Source organism: Pipistrellus kuhlii, unplaced genomic scaffold, assembly GCF_014108245.1.
Source record: "Pipistrellus kuhlii isolate mPipKuh1 unplaced genomic scaffold, mPipKuh1.p scaffold_m20_p_8, whole genome shotgun sequence".
In the NCBI taxonomy this organism is placed as follows: domain Eukaryota; kingdom Metazoa; phylum Chordata; class Mammalia; order Chiroptera; family Vespertilionidae; genus Pipistrellus; species Pipistrellus kuhlii.
In genome coordinates, this window is record NW_023425584.1 from 19,163,112 (window position 1) to 19,184,861 (window position 21,750).

The 21,750-nt window shown below is 48.7% G+C and overlaps 1 long non-coding RNA gene across 1 annotated transcript; it reads left to right on the plus strand.

Moving 5' to 3' along the window:
- The first annotated feature begins 374 nt into the window (after positions 1–374).
- Positions 375–9,936, plus strand: LOC118711056. Its single transcript, XR_004985632.2, has 4 exons — positions 375–1,546; positions 1,806–2,549; positions 2,777–4,470; positions 9,910–9,936. It is a non-coding gene; the product is annotated as an uncharacterized LOC118711056 (long non-coding RNA).
- Positions 9,937–21,750: the final 11,814 nt, after the last annotated feature.

Here is a 21,750-nt window from a genome sequence, read left to right on the forward strand (position 1 = left end):
TGTCTAACTTTAATCCCAGGTCAGAGAAAGTACAAAATGAACCTGTAACATTCTTTTGTTCCCCGGAAGAAAGGAAATCTCAAAAAAGGATGGTGCATGTCCAAAGGGCATGGGAACCACTTGGAGGGTTCTTATTACCAAATCTACGTCAAATACATTATTCAAATAATGGTAGTAACGGAACTCAGTGAATGAGAATTCAAAATTCTCATTTGTATACATAAAAGTCCAGCAACCAGAATGGTGGAAAACCAGAACGACTGGTGGTTATGACGTGCACTGCAGCAGCCAACCAACTTGATCCTGGCCCGCCCCCAACACCCCAATCGGGGCAGGGCTGCCTGGCCAACTACCCTGGGCCCTCTCCCCCACTGGCCCCCATCTGGGCCGGCCAACTGGACCCCACCCATGCACAAATTTGTGCACCAGGTCTCTAGTGTTGATATAAAAAACGGGAGAAGGGAAAGCTCTTAGAATGTCAGCTAATAAATGTAATAATGCATCAGACAATCATTTACCTAAAAGCAAGTACAACTTAGATGAGCAGAACGTATACATTGTCTTAAAAATATCTATACACAATCACATTACTTGTTGAGGGAGTTAAACAATTTTTTATTTTATTGATTTTTTAGGGCGGAAAGGAGAAACATCAATTTGTCCCACTTATTCATGCATTCATTGGTTGATTCTTGTGTGTGCCCTGACCTGTGAACCTGAAACTGGCACATCAGGATGACACACGTAACCAACTGACCTACCCAGCCAGGACCATTGAGGTGCCTACTTGCTTAAAAATACTTGGCCTGAACACTTAAGACATTAACATTTTTATTCTCATTCTCAGTGGGGAAGTATGACCATCCCCATTTTAAAGATTGCTATGATTTTCTAGAATATCTTGCAAGAAATAGTTAACTGTTATTCCCGTTTGATAACCACGAAACATGTGGGACTACTTAAGCTGAGATGGGTTGGTAAATTTTTCATAGCCAGGCCTGGACCTTGATTTCCTTAAGTTTTCATACAGTTAAAACCATGATGTCCCCTTTTTATTTTTTATCACCATTTAAAATGCAGAATGATATATATCACTCAATGCTATCTGCTAGGTATTTTTCTGAATTTTTTACATGTATTGATTTACCTAATCCTCAACTTCCATGAGGTAAGTCTGGACCCACTTTACATTCGAGTATACTGAAGCACAGGATTGGAGGGGGTGCTTAAGTTCTCTAGTTTCTTAAATGAGAACTGCCCTTTTAAAAGATAATGTCTGTGTATCTTAAATGAATATCAAATAAGATGATGTGATGGGAAGGTTTTTATAAATAAGTCCTCTCATAATGATTGTGAGAGTCCACATTTAGGACTAAATGCTAGATCTTGTTTTCTTGGGCCTTTTGGAGATAAGTTGGTGAAAGTAAAGCCCAAAAAGATGTACAGGTGTGTTAAGGTTCCAACAACCAGGGCCTTCACCAGGACCAAATAGTACTGTTCACATTTTTAAAAAAATTTTTAGTGACACCATTAAGCCAGAGCAATTGTTATAAGGTTTTTTTGGGGGTTTTTTTTTGTTGTTGTTTTTTTAATATATATATTTTATTGATTTTTTACAGAGAGGAAAGGAGAGAGACAGAGCTAGAAACATCGATGAGAGAGAAACATCGACCAGCTGCCTCTTGCACACACCCTACCGGGAATGTGCACGCAACCGATGTACATGCCCTTGACTGGAATCGAACCTGGGACCCTTAAGTCCGCAGACTGACGCTCTACCACTGAGCCAAACCAGCTTCGGCTAGAGCAATTGTTATATTGCATTTGTCAGCCAACCTTTACTTATTTATCACAAAGTATCTCAGCTGTGTATTGATAGCAAAAAAAAAAAAAAAAAAAAAAAAAAAAAAGCCAGTTTGCTACTACAGTCAATAAAAATTGAAAGTAGGTTTGTTTTTAAATCAGGTAATGAAAAATTTTTAATATGAGGTAAATTTAAGATACATTATGATATTCAAGAATAGGATGCATTAATAAAATTTGTATTCTGCTAGGTAAGTTTGATTAAGTTTTGCTTGCAATTGTGAATATTTTATTCCCATGTTTGGAGCATTTCCATGTAACTAGGATTATATAGGCTATTCTGATATACTGGTATTTACTGAAAGGGGCTTCTCTCCCCCCAAGTACTGAAGTACTTTACTGTCCTGATAATGTCATTTATGGAGAAGAATATCTGGGCAAAAAAAATGTAGGCTTTCTTAACATTGCCATATTAAGTCAGTAATGTTACTGATTCAAAGAAATGAAATAGTTTGAATAAGCATTGGAAACAATTCCTGGGATGTCAGGCAGCCGTCCATTGGTTCTCTGCCAATGGACAGTGGCACAAGTCATAGTGGTGATAAAGTGCTACATTAGACATTTAGGATTGAAAGAAAGGGGGATGAATATTTTTAGAAACTGCTTTCAGCAGTTGCTAAGTAAATATTTTTTAATTGCAAGACTGGTTTGCACTGTGCTAGCACACAGCTCTGTTAAAAGTGGTAGTATAGCCGAAACCGGTTTGGCTCAGTGGTAGAGCGTCGGCCTGCGGACTGAAAGGTCCCAGGTTCGATTCCTGCCAAGGGCATGTACCTGGGTTGTGGGCACATCCCCAGTAGGGGGTGTGCAAGAGGCAGCTGGTCGATGTTTCTCTCTCATCGACGTTTCTAGCTCTCTATCCCTCTCCCTTCCTCTCTGTGGAAAATCAATAAAATATATTTAAAAAAAAGAGTGGTAGTATAGATGTAGACAAAAACATATTGTAAATTAGTCTCTGGATTGTGTGTGTGTGTCCAAAAAAAAAAAAAGTCTGAAAATACTTTCAACAATTTTTAACATTCTTTACCCCACTGTCCCTGTCAACTAGTGAAGAACTGCTGCTTTATCTTGAATTTTGTGACAGCATGGATTTTTTTAGCCTATTATACAAAAGTGCAAGTTCTGCACAAACAGTGATAAGGATTAATTTTACTCACAAATAGATGACTGATTAAGGAGCATTTACTGAGTCTCAGGTGCCAGAAACTGCGACTCCCAGAGGTATATGCAATATGGGATGTTTACCAAGATAAATGCAATACTTGTGGAGCAGATAGAGACCAGAGAAGATAATCTCAGAATTGCATCTTGAAGGATGAGTATGATTTTATGAGGCCAAGTAGACTCACCCTGAAGAAACTAATCTTGGAAGAATGGTATAGCAAAACACACCCACGTGAATAGTGTAATAGAGCCAAGATGAGTGATACAGGTGGTGAGTGCTAGAGGTTCACATTTGTCAGATGACGAGATTGTCCTGAGTCAAGTTTAGAGTAAGAGGAAAAGTCTCAGCCAGCCACGTCTATCCAAAGACAATGTTATTGGTTTACAAGTAGATCTGAATGGTCATGAGGTAAATGGGGACAGAGGAGGTAGATAGAGTGAGAACAGCCTCAAATTTGTGGTGAGGACTCCTTGGGCTCAATCACATTGAAGCAAGTCTGTTGGATGCTAAGGCTGATAATCTCCTCTGGTCTAAATATATTCTAATGTTTTAAATGCCACTTGTCCACCTTTGATTTCTATCTTTAGCAGGAAATGTGCTATATTTATAACGGCATGAGGAAGGGAAATTCCAGACATTAATTTTACTCAAGTGTGCATTGTCAGGAGCCTTGATAAGATTTTGCAGCTTTCAAAGTCTAAATATAGCCAATCCTATGCCTTTTGTCTCCAGATATACAGAGTGATAACAAGCTAAGATGGATAAGCAAGAAAATAGCAATGCATGGAAAGTAAACAAAGGTCATTGCATTTTGAAGCTCTCTCTGATCTCCCTATAAAATATCCTCTTCAAGGTCACAGCTGATTAGTGGCAGGGCTAGGACTGAACCCAGCTGATGCCCTTTTGTCACTAAACTACTCCAAGCCCAGGGCAGTTATCCTTAGTTCCCGGACCAGCAGCAGCTGGGGACTTGTTAGAAATGCAAATTCTCATGCCCTGCTCCAGACCTGCAGAATCAGCACTGAGATGAGAAACACGGGCCAAAATGAACTGGCAAGAGACCTAAGTGTAAAGATCTATTTCAGTTTCCTCATCTATAAAAAGAGAATAATCACTAGATTGTCACCATGCTGCTGGTTGAGTGGTCAGAAAAAAACCATATACGTCAAAATGTTTGCCCCAGACAGTGAAAGGCTGAAACATCCCTGCTCCGTTCCACACCTGGTGACATGTTAACTCAAAGTAGCTGTGGTGGGGAATGGGAAACCCTATATAACCAGGGCTGCCCGCCCACTCCCACCCCCAGCACTCCACTGGCTCGATTACAAAGTTCCTTGTCCTGGTTTGTAACTTAGAACTTGAGTTAGAATTACTTTTTAAGTGATTGTTAGAATCCCTGTAAGTTGCAAACTTAAAAAAAAAAAAATTAGTTTAGGAGAAAAGTCTGGCTTACATAACCTAAGGACTTCATTTTCTATCAACTCCTCTAAATCCTGGGAAGCCTCACACTTTTTAATAATTGAGGCCTGGGGTCAGAAGTGCCCCGCGTGAGAGAACTGTAGTAGAATGGAGAATTGTCAGTACAAGGGCGACAGTTGGAAGGAACTAGGAGGGAGTGTTTCCAGGCTCAGTTTTGCTCGGATGTGAAGAAGGTTGAACACAGAGCTCTGGGGCATACGAGGATAAAGAAGGATGCATTACTGAGGGAGGATGGGGAGCAGTTACAAAAGAGGGCCAGCAGAAAGTCAGCCAGAGGTGGAGGGAGAAGCTGTATTAGTCAAGGTACTTCGTGCTAATTGCGGGCGTGGACAAATTTTAGAATAGTGACTTTATGGAAAATGCATTTCTCCTTCGATCTGGAGGCACACCAGCAATCAACTGCCTTGGCAGGAGTGATGTGTATCTTTTTTTTTTTTTTTTTTTCCCCCAACAACCATTGGCCAGACCTAAAATGTATCTGCCCCCAACCCTCATCAATATAGGGAAAAGGACATTTAGGAAGTTCTAACCTTCTTGGTCACGGACTGTTTGCAAATGCCGTTATAGAGAAAGTTGGGTGTGTCGGGGGCCTGCTGTTGGAACTGGCGGGCACGCAGGCCAGATCCAGGAAGGCAGAGCCTGATGGCTCTCTGGCACGCCTCTCCTTGGGACTTGTCACATAGGAAAGCAAGCCTTGCATTCTTGTTGCTAGGAAATGTGTAAACACAGCAAGAAATAACCTGCCTGTTTGCTGAGGGCTTAGCCTCGCCACTTTCCCATAAATGACCAACAGCTGCTTGCCGTTGGGGGGAGGTGGCAGTTACAGTTCTATTTCGGCAAAAGAATTCGGAAGGAAAGCCTGTCTCCCCTGCTGGAAGGGGAGTCTTTTAAGGCAGAAGCCATAGCTTCTTTTTTCCCTTGTGTTCATAGAGCCCAGCACAAAAAGGTGACCCGGAAAGCTGCTGTTGCATAGTAATGCAGACTAGAATAGCATTAGCCTTCTTTCCACACACACCAGTGAGCTGTTGAGTCATTGGGTTTGCGGTCAATTAAAGTCCTTCATTATTTCTTTTCAAGGTCTGTTGCCAGGCCACATCTATCTTGGACCTATGCAAAAAGTAAAATAAAATAAATTCTTACATGCTGATTTTAGATTCAAAACTTTTAAATGGCTCCAACATACTCTCCAGATTCAGCTTCCTGAATACAGAATTGTAATCTTCCCGCTGTAAAAGGAATCTTGTCAATGCCTGATCCTGGGCATGTGTATGTGTATGTCGTGTTGAAAGTTTTCCAAGGGTCGTCAGTGTGTTGCAGGCCTAATCTGACAACTTCCATTCTCTTCCTCCAAACTAAGCTAACTATCCTCCCGATGCTGCGGTGGTCTGGAACCAAAGCCGCAGTATCTCCTGTGTATGCTATAGACGCCAAAAGTCAGAGTGCTTTGATCGAAAATCAGTGAGCAACTCCATTAGAGCTCTCTTCAGTGCTGTGCCATGACCTCTTTTCTCTAAGGCTGCTTCCCTGAAGGAGCTTCTACAATAGAACCAGGTGGAGCAGCTTTACAATACGCCTACTGGCTGAGGCCCCAGAGAGTAGAAGCTTCTAGGGCCCGGCTGCCTTCAGCCCTCAGGGCCTTAAACCCTCCTGGAGTCCCTGGGATTCTTCTTCCGTTTCTATCTTTCTCTTTCCAGGTTTAAATCTCTGGATCTGGTGCCAGAAACTCCCTAGAGCTGAAAAGCAGGATTGTTTTCTGTCTCCCACTCGAACCCCCTCTCTCCTAGTTGACTCTCTCCGTGGGATAAAGACTCACCCTGTGTAATTAGCAAATCAAAGCAGCTGTCTGAGATGATGGCGTGGCTCTCAAAAACAGCATCCACCAAGACGTGGCCTCTGAGAACATTCTCCTCCTGAAAACTTTCGGTGTCAGCTTTTGAGTCACAATCAGCTCTGACACAGCATAGGGAACTAGCTGGCTCTATCCCATTTACTAGTCCCATGGTCAGCAAACTGCAGCTTGTGAGCCACATGCGGCTCTTTGGCCCCTTGAGTGTGGCTCTTCCACAAAATACCACGGCCTGGGCAAGTCTATTTTGAAGAAGTGGCGTAAGAAGAAGTTTAAGTTTAAAAAATTTGGCTCTCAAAAGAAATCTCCATCATTGTATTGTTGATATTTGGCTCTGTTGACTAATGAGTTTGCCGACCACTGCACTAAACCACTCTAGAGAATTGTGGCGTTGGCTCCAGTTCACCTCCGTTAGCATTTTCGTTCAGGGCATTAACTTGGCTTTTGTCTCTAAACCTACTTGGATTCTTGCCTCTTTCTGACCACATTCATTATCTCGGGTTTCACCAGGACTCACTCTCCTTGGCTGGCTCCCATTTCTAGTAAAGATGAAGTCATAACATCAAAGCTGTATATGTACATCAGTCACTTCCTCTTGCATTAACCTTTGATCTGAAACAAAAGCAGAATCCTCTGAGCTTCTGGAAGGCAGCTTGCTTGAGGCCTTGGAAATACTAGTGGAGACAGAAAATGAGGTTTGCTAGACTTCACTCTGTTCCCGACAGAAACCCTGGTTAGCTGCCTCTCCACCTGAGACTCAGTTGGTGCATCTGAACAATTAGATACACATTTTTGCTCTGTGTTATCCTCTTACTTGGGATCAAGGGGAAGGCAAAAGCTGCTATGTTCAGAAGAGTGCCAAGCACACAGGGAGCTGTTGACTAATGTTAGCTGCCAGTATTAATATCCAAGAGGAAGGCGCTGCCCAGAATTTGAGGCACTAGGAAATCTTTCTCATGATCTTGGGGAACATGATAGATTAGGTGGATTTTGATGGATTGAAATGTTAAGTATATCATCGCCCCAGTTGGACTAACAAGGGCCACATGGCTGAGGTCTGAGCTGGTAGGGAAAGTGGGCAGGCCAACTGCTTTGCCAGCTGGACCCACCCAGCTGGTTTCCCCAGCTCTCAGGGGGCGGCTGGGGTGGTGCCCTGCTGTGGATGAGTCATGGGCGCTGCATGCCTGGGCAGCAGTTAGCCTTACCTGCCTCGTGGAGAAAAGGCTGGGGCCACCCGGGAAAGCCAGTCCAGCCCGGGGTGGCTGCCCGGGGAAGAGCCTGTTCTCAGCCCTGAGAAGGGCAATGGGAAATGCTCCCGGGGGCACCGGGGAAAGAGCTCCAGCCTCGCCTCAGACAACTCAGGTCTATTGGAGCAAAGAGACCCACCTGCAGACAGGAGCTGGGAGAAGCTTGTATGTGGAGTCTCTGGGGGGTGGGGGAGTGGAAGGAGCTCTGGGCATGGCTTCCAGCCACACACACACTAGCTGTTTTGACTTTAGGCAAATCACTCAACTTCTCAGCTCTAAAGGAGGGGATGACACTTGCCCCATGAAACTTTTATGGGAATTCAATAATGTTTTGTAAAACAGGTCAATATAAAGGACTTTGCAAACGTCTCACTGGTGGAATTGAGGGCTTTCCAGGCAGAGCCAAAGCAAGGGCTGCGGGTGGAAAGGGATGTCTCCTTGACTGGAATTGAGACCTGATTGAGGAGGCCAAGGAGAGTTCTGAAGAGCTGAGTGCAGGTGGGGAAGGGGAAAGATGAGGCAGTGCCTCAACTAGGGTGTGTGTGTGTGTGTCATGAAGACCAGATGACAGAAACAGGCTTTTACATCGTAGACCACCAGGAGCCTGTCAGTGTGTCTGCAAGGGTTTAGGGGTGACTTTGGGGGTCTGGAAGGCAGGGCTTTACTGTGTCTTTAAATATAAGGGTTGGCCTGTTTCCTTGGGGAGTTGCCATAGACCATGAGGGCAAGGCAAAACATCAGCCTACCCTGGACACACCCACAGCAGATAGCCTCACCCTCCTTTACCCTTCACCCTTCAGGAAAGATGCCAGTGGTTGACCCTAGGCTTGGCTCTAGGACACACCTGGACCGATTTCCTTTAGGCCCTGATCCCAGTGGGCTCTCTGGATATGGTTGTAAAATGAAATAAAAAGTCACTGGAGCCAAAACCAGTTTGGCTCAGTGGATAGAACGTCGGCCTGTGGACTGGAGGGTCCCGAGTTCGATTCTGGTCAACGGCATGTATCTTGGTTGCGGGTACATCCCTAGGGGGTGTGTGTAGGAGGCAGCTGATTGATGATTCTCTCTCATTGATGTTTCTAGCTCTCTTTCCCTCTCTCTCCCTCTCTGTAAAAAAAATCAGTAACATATATAAAAGTCACTGGGGACTCTGGCCAGGCCCTATATTTTGCAGGAGGGAGAAGAGCCCAGAATGGGAGCTTGGTTACCTGACTAAGGCGCTCCGTTCACCTGGGTGCATCAAAGCCCAATCATACTCAAACAGGAGTTTGTAGCAAAGAAAGTAGTTTATTGAGAAAGTGGTGCAAAGCCTGGAGTCACAGGTAAGCCAGACTAAAAGACCTGGTTCCCTGATGGCTTCCAGAAGATATGTTACATAGGGGAAAAGATCACTAAATAGTTAAAGGAGTTGGGGTCATGGGCTCTACTGATTGGCTGGGGCTGTTGGAGGCGGTGAACCAGCACCAGGTGTCTGACCAGGGGGGGTCAGACCAAAACTGGGTTCAGCAACCTTGGTACTTGGGTTCTGGCTAGAAAAGAATTCAGAGCCAAGACTCAAACTGTAAAAGAACATTTATTTGGTAAATCGTAGAGGTAGAAAAATAATTCCTAAAAGAAATGGACTTAGGAAACAAGTTATAGAGGTAAAAGAGCTCGGGAGTGAGGGAGCTAATGGTAAGTGCCTGGGGCAGGGAGGAGTGAAGGGAAAGGCTTGCTGGGAGAGCACATCTGGTCCTCCCCTAAAGGTTTGAAGGGCGAAGGGCGGAGAGTTTAGGGGAGGCCCCGGGGGAAGATCTCAATAGAATACTCAGCAGTTTTCCAGGTGTGTTCTTTCAGGGTTGTGGCCTCCACTGATTGATTGGCCGGCACCAGGGCAGGGGGTCTTGATTCGATGCAGCTGGTCCTGAGTCTGATTTTGTTGAGTATTTGGGCCTGGAGCTGAAATTCAACTGAGGCCTAGATGTTATCTCTATGGAGGACATGTCAGGGGGTCCAAACCCCACAACCAGGGATATGCTAGGGGAGGGAGAGTCACCCCAAGGGTGAGGTTCCCCCTACAATTGATTGTCCATTGCTAGACACTTTGGGCTTTCCACCCTGGTGATCTTCTGTACCTGGCCCATCATCCTAGCTCTGCTCACGTCTAACTGCCTACACTGGGCCAGAGTAGGGAGCAGTAGATCAGGTCTCATGTCAGCCAGGGCCATGTTCCGCCTGGTTTCATGAGGGTGTGGTCATTAGGATTGTTCCATTTTCATGGGCCTTGGGCCGAAACACGACTGAAGTCAAGAAGTTATTGTTAGCCCTAGCCGGTTTGGCTCAGTAGATAGAGTGTCAGCCTGGGGACTGAAAGGTCCTGGGTTCAATTCCAGTCAAGGGCATGTACCTTGGTTGTGGGCACATCCCCAGTGGGGGGAGGGGGGATGCAAGAGGCAGCTGGTCGATGTTTCTCTCTCATCAACGTTTCTAACTCTCTGTCCCTCTCAATTCCTCTCTGTGTAAAATCAATTATATATATATGTATATATAAAGTTATTGTTAGTTTGACCACAGCTCTGTTTCTGTGGTCAACAGACCCGAGGTTTTGTACTTAAGATGATTTGATGCTGACCTGACTCTGATGGCCTAGGGTTTAATGATTAAGGAAGGGAGTGGATGGACAGAAAGGAGGAAGGGTCACGTTCAAGAGATGGAATTTCTGCTCAGTCACAGCTTGATGTCCACAAGCCACAGGGCGGGCAGGCAGGCGGTGGGAGAACCAGGCCTGCAAATGCAGAGTTCCTCCCTTCAGTCCAGACTTCCCTGTGAAAGAACACCTCCCGGCCCTGGGAGAAAGAGCCTTGCTATAGGAGGGATCCCTTTGTCCCGCCCCACAGGGTGCTCTGCACCTCTCCCACCCGGAGGAGGAGAGGTGAGGTCAGCAGTTCCCGAAGCGGGGGAGGGGGCCCTGCCTGGGTGATGTCAGTCTCCATCTCACCTCTGCTGCTCTAGCTCCAGCCAGGAGCCTTGTTGAGCAATCTCTGCCTCCTTGGGAAGCCTCCAGGAGGATCACAAGGAAGCAGTCCATGTCTGTATTTTGCGTTTTCCAAAGGCCTTTGCACACCCTGTCCAGAGAGGCTTCCTCTCCTCTCCCTCTCCTCTCCCTCTTCTAGCCGGTCCTGTTGGCCTCCACAGGAAACAGCAAGGCCCCTTCCTGTCTCTCAGTGCCTAGAGGTCAAGGTCCCTCTTCCCCCTGGAGAAGCACAGGTGGGAGAGCAGAGACGCAGTGCAGTGAGGGAGCCCAGAACTGGCCCCAGGCTTCCTGGCCTTCCCACAGTCTCTCTCCAGGGCGGCAGCCAGCAGCGCTCTCCCTTTACAAATACTCAGCCAGATTCACTGAGCCCTCCACTCAAAACTCCACCTCACTCTGGTAAAGCACAAGTCTGAACACCTTACACTCTCTTTTACCCTCTGTCACTTCCTAAATCTCAATCTATGGCTCTTTCCTCAACCACCCTCCAGCCACCCTGACCCCTCACAGCTTCCCTCTGGCTCCTGTCTCAGGGATTTGCACTTGCAGACGAGCTGGAGCACAGCGCCAGGATCTTTGCTAAAATGTTACCTTCTCAGGGTCTTCTCCAACCACCCTACTCCTCACCCCTGTCCCTGTTTTTCTTCAACAAGCATACTGTATACTTATTATTTTAAAGTAACAATAATCTCAATCTTGGCTAGGAGGACAGCGACACAAGATGTTTTTGTCAGATTATTTACTGCTGTATTTCCAGGATGCAGCATGGTGCTGGGCACATAGCAAGCCCTCTACAAAAGCCTGTTGAGCACTGAAAAGATAAACAAAGAAATGCATAAATGAATTTTAATGCCGGAACCGGTTTGGCTCAATGGATAGAGCGTCGGCTTGGGGACTGAAGGGTCCCCGGTTCGATTCCGGTCAAGGGCAGGTACTTTGGTTGCAGGCACATCCCCAGTAGGGGGTGTGCAAGAGGCAGCTGATCGATGACTGTCTCTCATCGATGTTTCTATCTCTCTCCCTTCCTCTCTGTACAAAATCAATAAAATATATTTAAAAAAAAAAGAAATGCATAAATGAATTTTAAAAGTTTTTAAAATCAATTTTAAAGGCCGAAACCGGTTTGGCTCATTGGATAGAGTGTCGGCTTGGGGACCGAAGGGCCCCGGGTTCGATTCCGGTTAAGGGCATGTACCTTGGTTGTGGGCATATCCCCAGTAGGGGGTGTGCAAGAGGCGGCTGATCGATGACTCTCTCTCATCGATGTTTCTAACTCTATCTCTCTCCCTTCTTCTCTGTACAAAATCAATAAAATATATTTTTTAAAAAAAGAATCAGTACTTAAAATCAATTTTAAAGAGAGAGGAAAAAAAAAACATTGATTTGTTGTTTCACTTATGCATTCACTGGCCAATTCTTGTATGTGCCTATGGGAACCCTAATGAGAGTACACTGATGATCAAGGCCATACCCATGCATGCAGGTGAGGACACAGCAGTATTATTAGGTGAAAGGCCCCTTTGCCCTACGCATGTGCGAGGGCAATGACTCAGTAGTAGCAGTATACATACTGCTCAAGCACACCCTTATGTAACCTGATTATGTTACCGTAGCACGAGCATCACCAACTGGCACACGGCCTCTTCTGTTTGAGCGTGTATATAAGTTGCTATTGACCAGCCAACTGGGCTAGGCTGTTTTGTGGGGCTGCTTTGGAGAACTGCTTTGTCTGATGGCTCCTGTAGAAGCAATGGCTATTCAGTCTACAATAAAGCCTCTTCTGTATGTGCCTACGACGTCTCATGTCTTGTCTAATACCTGGCTTCTGAGGAGCTGTGCTCCTGCAGTGCCCTGACCTGGGATCAACCTCCAACCTTGGCCTATGGGGATGGCACTCTAACCAACTGAGCTACCTGGCCAGGACCACACTTTTACTATTAAAAGGAAGCTTAGTTTATCCCTTTGTTCCCAATCACCATTCTTTATTGAATCTCCTCTGGTTTCTTTTTTTTGTATTTAATCAAGGTACAAACTAGATGCAATAGAAGCTCAGACCTGGAGCGTGCAGGTTGATGATCTTACCCATGCATGTCCACCTGGGTCAGAGCCTCCCAAGCCAAGACGTGAGCAGTTCCTGTCACGCAGGAGGCTTCCTCAAAGACAACTATTCTCTTGATGTTGTCACCACGGGACTGGCTTTGTCCCCGTTAGAACTTCACTTAAATGGAACCACATGGGATGTGTGTTGTTTGTGTCTGGTGTCTTTTGTCCAGCATTGTGTCTGCAAGGCTTCCCCATATTGTCCTGTGTCACAGGAATTGTTTTGTTTTTTTTTTTATTTCTATATATATATTCCTCTCCACATCTTAAGGCCTAACAGGGACATGGGAGCCTCCACACTCAGCCCTCTGGGCCCCGGCTTTTCCTGGATAAATGGGCTGGAGAAATTCAGCTGCTTTGCTCCAGCCTTGGAGACCTCATCATAGCCCAGCATCCAAGCCAAACCAGCATCGTGGAATCAGGCTTTGGTTCAAATTGCTCATCTGCCACTTCTTGGCAAGGTGACCTTGGGCAAGCCACTAACCCTTCATTTCCTTCCTTCATCTGGAAAACGCACATATAATTATAGGATGACTGTGTGGCATTGCTGTGAAGATGAAAGAACACGATCCATAAGTCTGGTACTCAGGAATAGTAGATGCTTGCTAAGTGCTAGTTATTTTTATTATGGCTTAGACCACCAGACACTCCCCCATAGTTGTCTTTATTTGGGATCTTTGCCAATCCACAGCTATTTGTGCCTGCTCAGGCCTCAATTTCCCCAACTTTTTAAAAAAATATATTTTATTGATTTTTTACAGAGAGGAAGAGAGGGATAGAGAGACAGAAACATCGATGAGAGAGAAACATCGATCAGCTGCCTCTTGCACACCCCCTACTGGGGATGTGCATGCAACCAAGGTATATGCCCTTGACAGGAATTGAACCCGGGACCTTTCAGTCTGCAGGCTGACGCTCTAACCACTGAGCCAAACCGGTTTCCGCTAATTTCCCCAACTTTTTAAAACATTTTTATAAATGGCACAGAAAGCAACCGGCACCTGGAAGAAATATAAGGAAGCACACATATATAGGGGCCTTTTACAAGCACCATAAAGAAACCATTGTCTCCTCCTCGGAGAGGATTCATTATCAGATCTTTCATTCAGGACTTTGAACTTGAGCTTTGCAAAGTGCTGAGTAAAGAAGTAGCTTAACAGCAGAAGGCAGGCACCAATTTGAGACTCAACCTGCTCTTGCAGATGGAGAAGTCTGAGCCACTCCCACCCACTTACAATGGTCTAGTGCCTCCCCGCCAGAAAGCTGCTGTCCCTACCCACGCAGCCACACACCAAGTTCAGGTCCATGGAGGGGGCCTGGGTACATTATGAGGATCCCAACGTCACCTCATGATTCAGCCTGACCGCAATGACGTGGCACCACGGTGGCCGTGTCCAGGGTGCACTTACCCCGCCCCCCGCCAGCGATGACCGTCACCTCTCCTACAAACCACTACAAAGGACTGATAACAACAGCAAGTGTATTTGATGTGGGTGGATCATTTGAGAATTTCAGAGCCACACGGGAAGTGTCTTCAGAACCATTTCTGTCTTTGTGGATTCGTATGTGAGATTTCAGAACTGTAGGTGAGCATGCTAACTCCCTGTCACCCCTAAGTTCATCCTGACAGTGAAATTCTGGAGCCAGCACCGGCCACGTTCCCGCGATATAGTCACTCTGTCCTGTGGCAGTCACCTCGCCCACAGGACACGCTGGCAGCCACCGCAGTGAAATAACACTGATAAGGAAGAACATTTGTTGAGTGATTACTTCATGTATTAGCTCTTTTAATCCAGTCAACATGTCTGCCTGGCCGGGTAGCTCAGCTAGTTGGAGCATCGTCTAGAGATGCACCATGATAGTAGGTTGGATTCCCAGTCATGGCACATACAAAAAGCAACCAATGAATGAATAAGTGGAACAACAAATCGATGTTTCTCTCTAGCTCTCTCAAATCAATCAACAAGGTTTTTTAAAAATCCACCGTTTCTGGAGGTGGCGTTATGGATTGAATTGTGTGTCCTCCAAAAAGATGTAGCCCCAACTCTCATTACCGGTGACTGTGATGGTCTTTGGAAAACAGGGTCTTTACAAAAAGATCAAGTTGAGATGAGGTTATTAAGGTGGGTCCCAACCCAATGACTGGTGGTTGTTCTTATAAAAAGGACACACACACACACACACACACACACACACACGGGGAGAGGGGCACGTGATGATAAAGACAGAAATTGGGTGACTTGTCTAAAAACCAAGGAACACCAAAGGTTACCAGCAAAGCCCCAGAAGCTATGGGAGAGGCCTAGAACACCTTGTCCCTCACAGCCCTCAGAAGGAGCCCTCCCCCCCACCCCGACACACCTTGATATTAGACTTCTACCCTCCAGAACTAGGAGGCAATCAGTTTCTGTTGTTTATGCCCCACCCTGCCCCCGTTGATGGTCCTTGGTTGTAAATAGCCCTAGCAAGCTATTACAGGTGGGGACTATTTTTATCCACATATTACAGGTGAGAAAACAGGCTTGACTCTGACTCTGACAGGGCCTTAGAGAGACAGCTGGGATGATGGAGGAGCTGAGGTGGGCCCAGGAAAGTTCTGGAGGGGCTGTGTGCTCCTACCCCTCCTCCCCTGATATGGGCTACATTCCCACAGGAGCAGGGAGATCGGGGCCCAGGCCCAGGCCCAGGCCCAGACCCAGACCCAGACCTATGTCTTCTCTGCTTCCACTCATCTCTAAAGGCCTCATGAAGGAAGGGCCGAGCCAGTGGTTGAGGAAGGAGCTGCAAATGTTCACAGCCAAAGGCTGTTGTATCGGATGAATGCAGCGCACATTATCTTGTCTGACATTTAAGCGTGGGATGCGGTTGAGACTGCAAGACTGTGGCACAGTAGGGGGCCCACCAGGTTCTGAGCTGAGCTCTCTGAGACTACACCTTGGATTTCTCTCTTTTTCTCCTGGGTTCTCAGGTGTATTCTCCGTGTTAGTCCCCTGACTGCTTTCGACAGTGCGTACATCTCTGAGTCTCTTTGTCTAGGCCCTTTCCTGCAGGTGCTCTTTGAACTCAAATCCTGAATTTTTGTTATAACCAAATACTTGCTGAGTTTTGTTTCATGCATTGTTCCCTGCCTCAGGGTCACAAAGACATTCCCCTCCATTTCTTTCTCCAACTGAACAGCTTTGCCTCCTCCTCTCCATGGAGATGAATCCCTCTGGAGTCCACCTTTGTGTGGGGTGAGGCCGGGGCCCGCAGGTAGCAAACAAGTCCTCCCAGCTCCTAAACGCTCTGGTTTCTGACAAGCTAAGCCCCGAGCTCCTCAGTCAGGAGCCCTTTAACCACGGCTGTTTCCTTATCCCCGGCCCCCTTCCCTCGTTTCTGTTATCGATCTCCTTCCACAGGTGGGTGAATTATTTTTTAACGCCGATGTCCATCTGTCAAAATAAATCCAACAGTTTGAGGAAGCCCTGCACATCCTTGCCCTTGACGCACAGATGACGTGAATGTATTAAGAATTAAGAAGTCCTTCAATTTCCCAATGCACAGTGGTCCCCCTTTGATATATTGGGTGCCTCTGCAGACAGACACCCTGGTCCCTGTGCTTTTGGGGTGGCCCCCACCAGGGTGATGTGTTAGTACCTTCTCAAAGCCCACGGCCAATCTCGGTGAGCTGGCTGAGGAGCACCTCTGAGGTGTGGGGAAAGCTGCCTGTTTGAATCCCTGAAGAGACAAAAGGAGTTCAGGGGATGAACTTCAAACCCAGAGCCAGTGAGTCAGCATCTCACCCCCAGCGTCACTCTTGGGTTGGGCCAACCCTCCCAAGCCTGGCCCTTGCCAATATCCTCCAACTTAGAACCTCCCCTAGGATCACTAACCCCTCCCTGCCTGCACATTCTGCTTTGAGCGAAGTGCTCAGACTCAGGCCATACCAGAGCCTTTGGGCAAGTCCAGAGTTTGTCCCATCCTGTCTCCTTATTTCATGTCACCTGGAATCTCTTGGCCACTGCTTCTTGGAGCGCCCTGTTGATTCCGGGTCTACCTGATTCGGTGCTCAGATCAGTGAACGGGGTGGAGGGCGGGTGCTAGGATGGATTGGTAACGCCTGCCATGGTTACAGAGTAAGGGGTGGTGGGTTTGCACTGCACCAAAATCTCATCCTGACTCGAATCTATGGGGCAGTTCAGAGGCCCTTCCTGGGGCAGAGGGGAGCAGCGGGAGGGAACTGGGCTCTGCAGGTATAAAAAGACTGTTGACAGCACTTGTCCAAGCCAGCCTCAGCCTGCCCGCCACACCCACAGCCTCCACAGTCCTGTGTGCCAGGTGACCCCACCTCCATGGTGGCAGCCCATTGGATGGTGGGTGAGGACCCAATCTATAGGCAGATTCACTAGTCTTTAGGGTGGTTTGTTTGGAAAATTAAGTAGACCCTATTGGGAAACACGAATTCAAGGCAAAGAGTAGGACAGTTGACCACAAAAAACAGAAGCTGTTCTATCGACAAAGAGAAGTAGGGAGAGAGGAGAGAAGCCGACTGGGTTAAGGATACACCCAGGTGTGACAACCCTCAATTTCTCAATTCCTGACACATCAGTCCCTGGGAGTGCCCTAGGGCAGGGTGTGGAAGGCAAAAGCTATGCCTGCTGATCTATCAGTGAGGTCCCCAGAGCCCCCTGGACCGGTTTCCAGCCAAAGGGATTGTTCCTGCACTGAAGGCTGAGGGCTGGGGGCTGAGCCCACCTTCCAGGCCTGCTCCAGCCCCCGTCTCTGGCTGTGGATGTCACGGGGGCTCCTGAGGACATGCCGCGAGGTCACAGCGTCGGGGTGACTGAAAGGACAGCCAACTCCAGTGAGAACTTGTTTCCTGGGCCATTTGGGTGGATGCAGTGTGGCATCCTCCCTGGGACACGTGCCCTCAGCGGGGGGCCCAGTAACAGATTTCAGCTGGGGGACACGGATGGGGCTTTAAGACAACATGTGTGAGTTTGTTGCAATCTGGCTTTAGCCTTTCATTACTTATCTAAGCACGTAGAATGGGACCTGCCACCTAGAATAGAACAGTTGAGCAAAAACACCGAAGCTGTCCAGTGGACAAAGAGCGGCGGAGACAGAGGAATCCAGGCTTGTGTCAGGAGCTGGAGGAACAGAGTGGATTTGGCCACTGCCCTCATGGAGCTGGGAGTTGTTCATAGAAACAACAGACCCAAAATGGAATCGCTTTTGCTAAGCACCACCAGGACGGAACGCTTAACTTCAAGACACTTTCAACCTCTCCCGGGAGTGGCGTTTTAAACCAATTAGCCTGGAATGTCCTAGTCAGCACCGGTGAGCTAATCTGTCTGTGAGAACCCCCCGCCTGCCTCTCAGGGAAGGTGACTTTGCCTGAAATAATCCACTCTTTTCCTGGTTTTGGCCCACCCCCTTTTTGCCTGTAAAAACCTTCTCATTTTGTACCACCCCTGAAGCGCCCTTCTATTTGCTCAATAGTTTGCTGCCAGATTCACAAATCATGTTATCCAGCCAGTTCGATCTTCAAATGCACCTGGTGGGATGGAGCCTAGAATCCAGCGACTGCTGAGGGCCTCTGCCCACGTTTGTCTTCCACACGGTGGGTGGGACACTGCTTTTTTCCGGGCCTGGTCTCAGCCAGCCCCACACGTCTAGTCTGGCATCCACCCTCCTGCCCGGCCTGGATCAGCGGCTACGGCAGACTCTGTGCCCAAGGGGAGGGGGCACCCTGGGCTGGGAGTGGGGAAGGCCACCGCTCAGGAGGGCAAAGGGGATGGAAGAGGGGGCAGGCCAGAGACTAACACACCAGGCGCAGTTGTGGGGCACCTTCTACTGAGTGTAAGGTCACCTTAATTGAGTGGCCACTGTGTGGCCGCCCCAGGCTCGGAGGCACCTCTGTCTTTGTTTCCGAGCTGAGTGTTCACACACAGTATTTATTCTCACACAACTCCCGAGGCCGGGAGACCAAACACAAGACGTCAGCTGGGCCATGCTCCTTCTAAAAGCCATGGGGAGAACTCTTCCTCGGCTCTCCCCGCCCCGGTGGCTTTCAGAATCCCTTGTCCTGTGACAGCGCGTGTCCCGCCTCTGCCTCCGCTGTCCCATTGCCCTCTCTGTGGGTTTCTTGTGTTTTGTCTCAGGGCCAAAATTTCCCATAAAGACACCAGTCAGGGACCTGCCCTAATCCCGTAGGACCCCATCTTCACGGCTCTCATGTGCCAAGACTATTCCCTTCACTTATGCGCCCTTCTTGGTGAACATGAATGGTGGGGTGTACGCAAGTCAGCCCAGCACAATCCCTTTGCCATTATGGGTCCCAGTACATCGGGTACTGTTTCCCTCATTTTACAGCTGGCGCTAGAGGAGGGACCAGAGCCACACTCCGGAGGAAGAAGGAAGCACAATAGGACATCCTTCTCAGGGCAGTGACCGACCCGGGTTGCTTATCAGCTGGGGTCTGGACTTCGGCCTCCCAGCCTCCCAGCTTCGGCCTCCCAGCTGTGGCTTTCTCCCTGCCCTCCCCTCTATGCCCCTCCCAGCAGCAGGCAGGAAGCAGCTTAGCCTCCTGCCTGCTGAGTCTGTTCGGTGCTGACCTGGCGGGAATAACCCAGCAGCAGCAGCAGCAGCAGGAGCAGGAACCGGGGAGGAAAACCAGCGGCTGGAACAAGCTGGAAGGAATGTTTATCTGGGGCCCACAGAGGGGAGAGGGCCGCAGAGGCCCACTTGCCTTGCCTGGGAAGGGCCCTTATCTCCTATGAGGGGCGTGCCAGGATGTGTGTGTGTGTGTGTGTGTGTGTGTGTGTGTGTGTGTGTGTGGTGGTGGCGGCCAGAGGCTTGGGGGGGTGGGGCCCAGCCCTGTTGCCTGCCCTCAGGCCTTGCCCAAGCTTGAGAGCTGCTGATTCAAGTCACAGGACAGGCTGGGCCCTTAGAGACGTGTCAGCCCAGGGGTATCAAATACGTGTGGCTCTACCACCGGATTCCCTTCCTCCGATTCCTCCTTAACATGGTGCCCGGCGCAGCTACCACCCATCACATGCAGCTGACACTCGTGTTGAACTCTGCCCTGTGGTTCTACCTCCAGACTCAGGAGTCTGAGCCTCCACAATGTCTCTCCGAGGGCTGAGCACTCCCTCGGGGGTTCTTTGTCTGAAGAGAGAGGCTGGCGGGCCTGGGCGAGTCTCTCAACCCAGATCCTGGGTGCTTTTCCGTGACTCTCAAACTTCTTACTCAGGGTGACAACCAAGCCTTCCCGTCTCTCCACTCCCCGTGACTCATTGCTGGTGCTGCCAAGAGGCCGGATTCCCAGCTGCTGCGCTTGCAGCCCTGGCTGGCACTGCTATGGTGGGACCCGCCCTGCCCCCAGGCCAGCTGCTCTGAGCGCTGGGAAAGCTCAGAATGGTTTTGAAGTGCAGGTAGGAGTTTGCCTGGTCCAGAGAGTTCAAGGAGGGAATTCTGGGTGGAAGAATCAGCATATGCAGAGGGCCAGACAGAGCTGAGGGGAGGAAGGGATGGGTGGGAGAGGGGGCTGCAGAGGCTGGGAGATGGCAGGGAATCATTGTCCCTAAGACCTGGGTTCTGGTCTTGCTGTGGCACCTGGGGCAAGTCCTTGCTCTTCTGGGCCTTGGTGAGTCCATGTGTGTGTAAGGAGAGGTCCCGGCCTTGTCCCGGGTTCCAGTGCCCTCTTCCTCTCTGACCTGCCAGTGCAGGTACCACATGCTGATCCTTAGAGCGGCCCAGCCAGGCTAGGTCCTAGCCCAGCTGTCCCTGGACCTCTGCACAGAGAGCCACTATGTCCTCAGGAGGCAGCCTGGCACAGGGCACCAGCCACCATATGCCACCCTGACCCTGAGGCAGTCAGGCACCCTCTCAGGGGCCCTCCCCTCCGCAGCTCACCAGCCAGTGGAGTGTCTGGAGCGGGGGATGCCTGCACAGCCCAGGAATGTGTTTATTTCCCCCTGTGCAGGGAGGAAACCGAGCGAGCAAGGCCCTTCTGGATTCCTTCCCGGCCAGGCGGGCAGGCCTCTCCACCTCCTCCCGGCCGCCACATTGTTCTCAGCAGCCCCTCCCCCCAGCTCCATCTGGGGGCTGTGCTGTCTCACTTTATAAACCTCCCCCCGTTAGGCCCGCCCGTGGCCTGGGGTGGGGACTGCTCTCCCCCAGCTCTGTGTCTACCCCTGTGGGACCCTGACAAGCCCCTTGCCCTCTCTGACCTCCGTTTCCCCTTTCTACTAGGCGGGAATGGGATGAGGTGAGCTCTGAGGGATACTTCAGTCCTGGGAGTCAAGGGTTTGTGACATCTTCCAGGAAGGCGAGGTGATCTAAAGGTTCTGAATACGGTTGTCAGTCACTCACCAACGCGTCAGTCCCTGCTTGTGCTGGGCTCTGACCCAGGTGCTGCCCATGGAGCAGCGAACAAGGCAGATGCCATCCGGGCTCGGTGAGGGGGATGCACAGGAGAACACTCATCACCAAGGAATGATCAGAGAGGGAAGGTGAGGGGTCAGGGAGGGGCCCTCCCAGGTGGTGACATTTAGACCGAGATGTGGAGGAAATGGGTGTGTGCGTCGAGAAAGGGGCAGGGAAGAACACTGCGTCAGCCCTGGCTTTCGAAAGGGCCCTTAACCTCCCTTAAGCTCGTTGTCTTTATTTGCAAAATAACAATATAGAGTTTGTGAGATACTCATGAGGATTTAATGACATTGCTCCCCCTGCTTATTTGGGGCCTTACAGAGCATCAGCACCCGAGAAATGGCATTATGCTCTGCGCATATATGATGTATATCTATTGGTCTCCTTATAGCTTATAATCCACTTGCCTTTGTTTTTCTTTATTCTTCTATCTTTAACTTGCGCCATTAAATTGCATTTTATGTATTCCTTTCCATTTCTGTAAAGGGGATATTATTTCTATTCCTATTCCTATTACGAAAGTGCTGCTATACAAATGTGAGGAAGTCTTATCACATATTCCAAGCGTCTCAAGCTGCGTGGACATATAATTATTGCATCACAGAATTCAAAGCTCCTTGTATCCTGA